Here is a 6,557-nt window from a genome sequence, read left to right on the forward strand (position 1 = left end):
ATTATCTGCAAGTGTGGGTATTCTTGTGCATGTGCCCTCTCTTCTTATTAGCTGGATGCTTCACTCTCCACTCTAGTCCTCTGTGGCTATCTCACTGACTCTGGGCCCAAGAGTCCCCAGGTCTAGCCAACCAGGTCTCCACCTGTGTTCATAAAAGTCTATTGAATGTTGTAGAGCTTAGCTTGCAGCTTCTTTGCTGTTTTTCCCTCACTTCCCCTTATCAGTGACAAACGTGGTCACCAATCAGAGTGCACCATATGATGCTCTTGATGTCCTCCCACAACTTTTCTGGTTTTCGGTGATTAGTGTCTAATGTATCAAATTTGTTCTTCAGATGATTTCTAAATTCAGGAGGGCTTTGATCAAGGTCCTGGTGTGGCACTGTAGGATCAGCACTGGACTGAGAATCTCAGGGTTGACAGTTCAAACTCACCAGCTGCTCCTTGGAAACCTTATACAGGGTTGCTATGAGTCAGAATCGACTTGACTGTACTTAATAACAACAACAATGTTCACGATCAGATTCTAGATCTCATGGACTTGTTTTAATTTTCTTTAGCTTCAGCCTGAACTTTCATAAGAACAATTTATGATCTGTTCCACAGTCTACCCATGGTCTTGTTTTGGATGATGATATGGAGTTTTTTCACTATCTCTTCCCATATATGTAGTCAATTTGATTTCTGTGTATCCCATCTGGTCAAGTCCACATATATAATTTTCTTTTATAGTGTTTGGAAAAGATATTTGTAATGAAGAACTCATTGGTCTTGCAGAATTCTGTCTTGTAATAAATCTCCAGCATCATTTCTACCACCAACGTTCTATTTTCCAACTACTGATCCTTCCTCTTTGTTTCCAACCTTTGCATTTCTATCACCAATAATTATCAATGCATTTTGATGGAATGTTTGATCAATTTCAGACTGAAGAAGTTGGTAGATTTCTTCAAATTCATCCTCATTGAGTTTAGTGGTTGGTACATAAGTTTGCATAATAGTGGTATTAACTGGTTTTCCTTGTAGATGTATGGATATTATTCTATCACAGACAGCATTATACATCAAGATAGATCTTAAAATGTTCTTTTTGATAATGAAAGTGACGCCATTCCTCTTCAATTTGTAAAACCACGTGATTGTCACATTCAAAATGGTCAATATCAGTTCATTTCAGCTCACTAACTCAAGGATATTGAAGTTTATGCATTCCATTGCATTTTTGACAATGCTCAATTTTTCCCTATTCATACTTCATGGATTCCATTTTCCAATTATTAGTGGGTGTTTACAGCTGTTTCTCCTAATTTTAAATTGTGCCCCATCAGCAAATGAAGGTCTCGAAAGCTTTATTTCTCGGGATCACAGTCAACTCTGCTTTGAGAAGACAGCTCTTCCCAAGTCATATTTTGAGTGCCTTCCAACTTGAGGGGATTCATCTTCTGGCACTGTATTTGACAATATCCTGGTACTATTCATAATGTTTCAATATTCTGGCCCTTCCGACAGTGTTTCACTGCTATTCCTAAGGTCTTAAGTGAATAAACATTCAGAATTAGTCTGTCTCTCTTTCTTCCTCAGCTGAAGTCTTTCTACCATGGGTGACCTTAAGAATTTCATAATGCCGGTGGCATAGCTTCCAGAATCACAGCAATACACAAGCCACTACAGTGAGACAAACTGACAGACCTACAGAATCAGGAACTCTGGAGACAGGGACTAGCAAACAGTGCTTCCCAGATGATTTCCAGCAAGCTAAAGTTTGAGAACCATTGCCACAGTATTCTTCCAACACAGATCTGTTTGTTCTTTTGGCAGAACTACAGCCAGAGTGCGCCTTGGAGGCCAGGATGGGACTTCCCCTCTCATACTTCGGACATATTGTCAGGAGGGACCAGTCGCTGGAGAAGGATATCATGTTTAGTAATGTGGAGGGTCAGAGAAAAAGAGGAAGAACCCAGTGAGATGGATTGGCAAAGTGGCAGCATCAATGGGCTCAAGCATGGCAACAATTGTGAGATTGGCCCAGGACCAGGCAGTGTTTCGTTCTGTTGTGCATAAGATCACTAAGGGTTGGTACTGACTCAATGGTACTAACAACAACAAGCAGAAGTATTTCCCTAATAATTTCTTATAATCACACCCAGTCTCTGGGTATTGCAGAAAATACTAGAAGTTCACAAATCAGACTACATGTTAAAATCTCCTGAGGTGCTTTCTAAAACTACCTAATGCCTGGCTCTTCCCACAGTGATTCTGCTTCAATTGATCTAGGGTGTGGCCTAGGGTGTAGCTAGGGTGTGGTCTAGGGTGCTACTGTTAGTTAAGTACCGAGGAGTCAGTTCCAACTCACAGTGACCTTGGGAGAAGCTGGTATGTTTGGACTGTGATCTTTGGGTTAGGTGTTGTTAAGTGCTGTGGAGTCGGTTCCGACTCATAGCGACCCTGTGCAGGGTTTCTGAGGCTGTAAATCTTTATGGGAGCAGAAAGCCTCATCTTTCTCCCATGGAACAGCTGGTAGTTTCGAACTGCCAACCTTGAGGTTAGCAGCCCAATTCGTAACCACTACATAATAGTCCAGTGTTTATCCCACAGTGCCACTCAAGGACTCAAGTACTGGTACTAGTACTATGTTGTTGTTAAGTGCCGTCAAGTTGATTCTGACCCATAGCAACCCTGTATAGAGTTTCCAAGGAACAGCTGGTGAGCTTGAACCACCGGCCTTGAAGTTCAAATGACTTTGAAGTCTGACACATTAAACCACAGTGCCACACCAGGACTCCAAAAGCAATGTCCCTAGGTGGGCTCAAACCACCAATCTTTCAGTTAACAGCCAAATGTGCTGCTTGTCCAACTGAGACTTCGGTACCAACCTATACTAGTACTAGTACTATGTTGTTGTTGTTAAGTACTGTGGAGTCGTTTCCAACTAACAGTGACCCTGCACAGGGTTTCCGAGGCTGTAAATCTTTACGGGAGCAGAAAGCCTCATCTTTCTCCCGTGTTCAGGAACGGCTGGTAGTTTCGAACTGCTGACCTTGCGGTTAACAGCCAGATTTATAACCACTATGCTGCCAGATTATGGTGGTGGTGGCTGTGTGCCGTGCAGTTGGTTCTGACTCATATCGACCCTGTATAGGGTTTCCGAGGCTGTAAATCTTTATGGGAGCAGAAAGCCTCATCTTTCTCCTGTGGAACAGCTGGTAGTTTCGAACTGCTGAACTTGAGAACATTTGCAGCCTGATTCGTAACCACTATGCTACCACACTATAGTACATTCAAAAGCCTCTCCAGGTGATTTTACTTTGTAGCCAAGCTTGAGCAACACTGAGGTAGTTGGAAGACTGCAAAGGAAATAAGGAATTGAAACTGAGCACACAAATCAAATTAAAGTATTAGTTTGAATCTCATGACATTCCTAGATTTGTAGGTAAAAAAAATCTGTCAAAGACAGGCAGTTTCATGTGGTTTCACCTTCTAGATATTTTGAATTCCCAAACAGGTAGCCATGGCATCTAACCAACAAAAGACCCAGAAAATGGAGAAATCCTGAACTCAATGAGTGTGTTTAGCTGATAAACTGTGTTTTTTGGATATTTTCCTTCTAGGGCTTTATACACCATTTCTCCGAAGAGCCATAAAGTAAGTATATGGTTTGTGTTGCAGTGACTTAACTTCGGCAATCTGGTGGGAAAGGAACTATAGATAACAAGGAAATGAATGGATGCGGTAGTGTTCCAGTAAGAAATGCATTTACTGAACTAGGAAGTGGCCAGATTTGATTGTTGTTGTTGTTAAGTGCTGTCGAGTCGTTTCCAAGTGACCCTGTATTGGGTTTCGAAGGAGCAGCTGGTGAGCTTGAACTGCCGACTTTGCAGTTCAAACGGCTTTGCAGTCTGGCGCATTAACCTACAGCGCCACACTTGCTGATACCTGTTTTAGGGTATTTATTTCCCTAAGTGTGCTAGAAAGTTGAATTGTCTGATTACTTAAGTGTGGAAACTGGTGTTTATCAAATATTATCAAATGCCTGACCTTCATGAGCAATGCACACTTCAAACAAACCCTTCTCAATCTCTGTACTTTTCCTGTTTGCAGCATCTTAATGACATCACTTTCTCACCTGCAGCATCTTAATGACATCATTTACTCATCTGCAGCATCTTAATGACATCACTTACTGCCAGAAGTGGAAGGGCTTGGATGGTCTCAGCCAATCCAAATTCTTCATTTTATAAAGGAGCAAACACAGACGTAAAGAGGTGAAGTGGTGTTGATCTTAATCTCACAGGATGGAGGTGTGATCATGCAGGGTGGCTCACACTCCTTCTTGGATTGGACTGGTGTGGTGCTGTGGGTTAATGTGCCAGACTGCAAAGCTGTTTGAAGTGCAAGGTTGGTGGTTCAAGCTCACCAGCTACTCCTTGAAAACCCTATCCAGGGTCGCTATGGGTTGGAACCGACTTGATGGCACTTAACAACAACAACAACTCCATGTCGGGAGTCCTGGTGTGGCACTGTAGGATAAGCACTGGACTGCTGAATACAAGAGAGGCAGTTCAAACCCACCAGCTACTCTTTGGAAACCCTATATATGTTCACTATGAGTCAGAACGAACTCAACAGCATTTAACAAAACAACTATATGTTGGGCATTGGATGAGCCATTGAAGATGGCAATGGGTTCCTACAAAGTCACTGAGAAGTCCTGGTGGCAAGGTGGTTACATGCTTGGCTGCTAACTAAAAGGTCAGTGGTTCGAACTCTCTCACCACTCCATGGAAGGAAGATGTGGCAGGCAGCTTCCATAAAGAGAACAGTCTTGGAAACCCTCTGGGGCAGTTCTACTTTAGGATGGCTATGAGAAGTCGACATGATGGCAGCAGATTTGGCTTCCTACCCAAGAGAGGTTTAGACATGCACTAACCCATAAGCCAGAGTTTCCATGTGGCTCTGATTTACCTGATGTGGAGTAGGTAAGGTTTGTGGGGAGCAGAACATAGGTTGGTTTCATTTTTAATAGAAAGCAAGGAAGTCCTTTCAAAAATATCTATTTATGTACTCCAAGCTCTTGCTCTTCTTTTATTTTATGGTGTAAAATAAGTTGTGAGGCTCTGTAGACTGAAATGTCTGTAGTTATTAATTTTCAAAGAGAAAAGTCACATTACATTAAAGACATCACATGATGTCAGAAATGTTGAAATATGTAAAGAGACATTTTATATGGAAAGAAATATGATTATTAACATGCAAAACTGAAATAGGCCTCTTTCTTAGTGTTTTTGAGGTTATCCAAGAAAATATTAATCTGTTGGTAATTATATATGAGACGGCTTCAAAAAGTTAGTAGAAAAATAGAATTAAAAGATAATGGAATTTTCCCACAAATTCTTTGAAGCCTGCTTATATATTTGGTTGTTTTGAATTCTGCCTTGCCTGAGGAGTCCTCAAGTAAGAATTCGTTGAATAAATGAACAAATAGTTTCTTGGGAAACCATTTCTTATCTGTTGGTTTCTGTTCTCTTTGACCTCTATCCCTTACTAACCCCTTTATTATCGTTTGGAATTAGAATTTTATGATGGGATGGTAGTAGTAAATTCATATTATCAATTCACTATGTTTAAACAGGATCTATGTGGGGCTGTGGGCTAATGCACCAGACTGCAAAGCCGTTTGAGCTACAAGGTCGGTGGTTCAAGCTCACCAGTAGCTCCTTGGAAACCCTATACAGGGTCGCTATGGGTCTGAACTGACTTGATGGCACTTAACAACAACAACATGTTTCTAATGTCATCTCATTTTGGCCAATGCAGGATGGGGAGGGAAATGGATTTGGGATGACTGAGTAAGGTCTAGATGCTACTACCTCACCCAGTGACTACTTTACGCTGGCTTCCCTAAGCTTTGTCACTGCTTGCACTGGCATGGGAACAAGGAAGGGAAGGACGGAACATCTATCTAGCTTTAGAAGTTTGGGACCATAATCCATGGCACTTTACAACAACAACAACAAAGGAATAGAGATGGAGTCCTGGTGTGGAACTGAGGAATAAGCACTAGACTTCTACCCACAAGGCTGGCAGTTCAAACCCTTCAGTGTCTTCTTGGAAACCCTATACAGGGTCGCTATGAGTTGGAACTGACTCGATGACAACACCAAAAACAACAAGGAATAAATGACTAGATTTAAGTTCTTGAGAAAAATGAGGGGATGAAAATAAAGCCTAAATTTATGCTTAGAATGGCTAAGGGTGATTTGTTAACCTACACATTCATTTCAGGGACTGTTTTCTAGCAGGAAAATAGCATAATTCTATTTTAAGTATTTCAGTGTTTTAGGCTACTGAAGTTTTCTTGGAATTTTATTTGTCTTTGATTTAAGGATCTCCTGAGTTAAGCTCTAGATTACTAACTGAAAGGGTGACTATTCAAACATGCTCAGAGGTGCCTTAAAGAAAGGCCAGATCATCTAATTCTAAAACGCCACAGCCTTGAAGGTCCTATGAAGTCCAGTTCTACCCTCTGCAACACATGGGGCCACCTAAAATTGGAACTGA

Source organism: Chrysochloris asiatica, unplaced genomic scaffold (assembly GCF_000296735.1).
Source record: "Chrysochloris asiatica unplaced genomic scaffold, ChrAsi1.0 scaffold00013, whole genome shotgun sequence".
NCBI classification, from domain to species: Eukaryota; Metazoa; Chordata; class Mammalia; order Afrosoricida; family Chrysochloridae; genus Chrysochloris; species Chrysochloris asiatica.